Source organism: Cryptomeria japonica, chromosome 11, assembly GCF_030272615.1.
Source record: "Cryptomeria japonica chromosome 11, Sugi_1.0, whole genome shotgun sequence".
In the NCBI taxonomy this organism is placed as follows: domain Eukaryota; kingdom Viridiplantae; phylum Streptophyta; class Pinopsida; order Cupressales; family Cupressaceae; genus Cryptomeria; species Cryptomeria japonica.
This window is the reverse complement of record NC_081415.1, coordinates 518683270-518686266: the sequence shown is the minus strand read 5'-3', so window position 1 is coordinate 518686266 and position 2997 is coordinate 518683270.

The following is a 2997-nucleotide window of genomic DNA, read 5'->3' as shown; positions in this document are numbered from 1 at the left end:
AGGGGAGGACAGTTTTGATGAAAGCAATCTTGATTTTTTCATGTTAGTAGTAGTAGGATTTTGTGAGTACTTTGTATGGTAGAAGATAGGATTTTTCAAATGCTTTTGGAGGAGATTTTACCAAGCTACAAGGAGGAGATGAAGAAGAATGGATGAGAGATTTGGAGGCGAATCCTTCAATAAGTTCTTCATTCAATCCAGGTTCCATCCTTGTTCACTTGTTGTTTTTCTTTCAAATGAAAAAAGGAAGGGGATTTTATTATACCCATGATGTTTTTTTTGTAGGAATTTGTGGGTAGGAGACCCAATCTTCTTTTGTTTTGCATGCATGTAATTTTTGTAGTAGATTTTAAGTAGTCATAGGGAAAATAATTTTAATCACAATACTTGTTTATTCTATCAAAAATTAAGTAGTTCTTACAAATCTTTTAATTTTTTTCCTTCCTCAAACTAGATTGATAATAGGAAATAATATGGATTTAAGAAATCAGATTGTGTGTTATCTTTCATTTCAAATTCTTAGAGAAATCCTAAATTTCAAAATCTTAGAAAAAAAAAGAAATTAATAGAGTGCATATTAGGATAAATTGAAATGACAAACTTTCTGGAATTGTAATCAGATCTAGAAACAATTAAAATATATCCTTTTGAATGCATAATTTTTGACTTGTTCAACTCTTTGTGAAAAAATATTTATCCCCCCAATTATAAAATGTGAGAAATCTCTCTCTTGAAAATCTTTATTTCTCAAAATGTATTTTGTATTCTCAAAATGAACCCTGTGAAATCCATCTCTGTGTTTCTTTATTTTTTTCAAAATGTAATTTGTGAGAGTCTCTTTCTCTCTGTTTTATTTCTCAAAGTAAAATTTGTGAGAACCTTTTTCTCTGTGGAAATCTTTCGAAAATAAGTTAATCTACAAAATTCATCCCTCTGTAAAGAATATCTGGATTATTCATATCTGTTTATTTGCTCCTCTATTTAGAATTTCTGGAAAGACAAAAGCAAGAAATTTTGTCTCTTTGGTTGAATTTAATATGATTTATCCTTGCTTAATTAATAAGGAAACAAAATGTTTGATCTTTATTTTACACACACACAGATATATATATATATATATATATATATATATAGGGAAATCTTAAAAAAAAAAAAAAAAAAAGAAGAAGAAGTAAACCATAGGTAGGAAGTGGCGGGCCCACTTCCCCACTCCCTTCCCTAACTTCCTCACCGCCATTACATCTAATTCTTTTTAATTTTTAATATTTTTATTCCTTGCTAGCCAGTTTTAATAACCGACTTAGTTATTAATCCACTAACGTATTACATTTTATTAAATATTTTTGAGTTGGATATAATAAATTTGATTATAAAATTGATTTAGTTTATAAATAAAGATTTGTTAATATAATAACATGTAATTGATTTTTTATAAATTAGTTTATGAATAAAGATTTGCTAATATGAAATTGATTTTTATAAATTAGTTTATAAATAAAGATTTGTTAATATATTAATATGAAATTGATTTTTATAAATTAGTTTAAAAATAAAGATTGTTAATATAAAATTGATTTATTAGTTTATAAATATAGATTATTAATACTTGAAAAATGTGTTTAACATATGAAATAAATTATATTTGGGTGTTAATTAAAATTTTATTTAAAATATATTTGTTAGAATTAAAAATTTAGGGTTTATATCATTAGACTTAATTTATATTCAATAGTTGTAAGAGCTTCATGTTATCTAAACTAACAATTTCACCTTGGTGTGTAATGGGTATGCCGAAAGAGGTGTGGAAGGTGAATTAGTAAAAAAATTGGTCTATTTTTTTGTATATAATTGGGTAATACATGAAGTCACTTGGTAGATCATAATTTTGTTTGTGCAACTAATCATTAGAGAAGTGATAGCTTCAGATTAACTATGCATCAACTTACAATGATCCAATCATAATTGGAACAAAATGTTTAAATTGAGAAGAAAATCAATTTTCATTACCAACAAAATATGGTGAGTGAGAGAGAGGTTGAGATAGTGCTAGAAGGAGGGAGAGATAGAGGGGGGAAGAGTGAGAGAGAGAAAAAGAGAACTAGATAGAGATAGAGGGATAGATGAAAGAAGTGATAAGGAGAGATAGATATATAGAGGAAAAGATATATATATAGAAAGAGAGAGAGAGAGAGAGAGAGAGAGAGAGAGAGAGAGAGAGAGAGAGAGAGAGAGAGAGAGAGAGAGAGAGAGAGAGAGAGAGAGAGAGAGAGAGAGAGAGAGAGAGAGAGAGAGAGAGAGAGAGAGAGAGAGAGAGTGAATAAGAGAGAGGTAGAGATAATGATATAGAGATTCAGAGGGGGATATAAATATATGGAGATATAGATAAAGGGGGAAAGAGTGAGAGAGAAAGAAGGTGAAAAAGACAAGTAATAGACAAAAAGGTTTAGACCTTAGAAAGAGGGAGAGTGATAGGGAGGAGGGAATATATAGAGATAAAAATGACAAAGATAGGAAGGGAGAAATAGGGAGTGTATGTGCATACACATTAGAAAGAGGAGAAGTAGAGAGATATAAAAAGAGGGAGTAATGGGGAGAGGGAGAGATAAGATAGAAAGAGGGAGAGAGGGATGTATAGGGATAGAAAGATATGGAGATAGGGATAGAAAGGTGAGAGATAATAAATATAACTTGTAAAATATAAAGGTGGTGAAAGAGAGGAAGAGATGGAAGGAGATAGAAAGGGGGAGAGGGAGACATAGAGATATAAAGAGGGAAACAATGAGAGGGGGGGAGATAGAAAGATACATATATAGGAAGTGATACGTGAAGAGGTAGAGAGGGATATAGAGAGAGAGTAGGAGAGATGAAGGAAGAGGAGTGTATAAGATCTAGAGATAGAGACAGAGATAGAGATAGAGATTGAGATAGAGATAGCAAGGGAGATGGAGAAATAGGGGTATGTGTTTGTTTGAGTGAGAGATATAGAGATAGAGATGG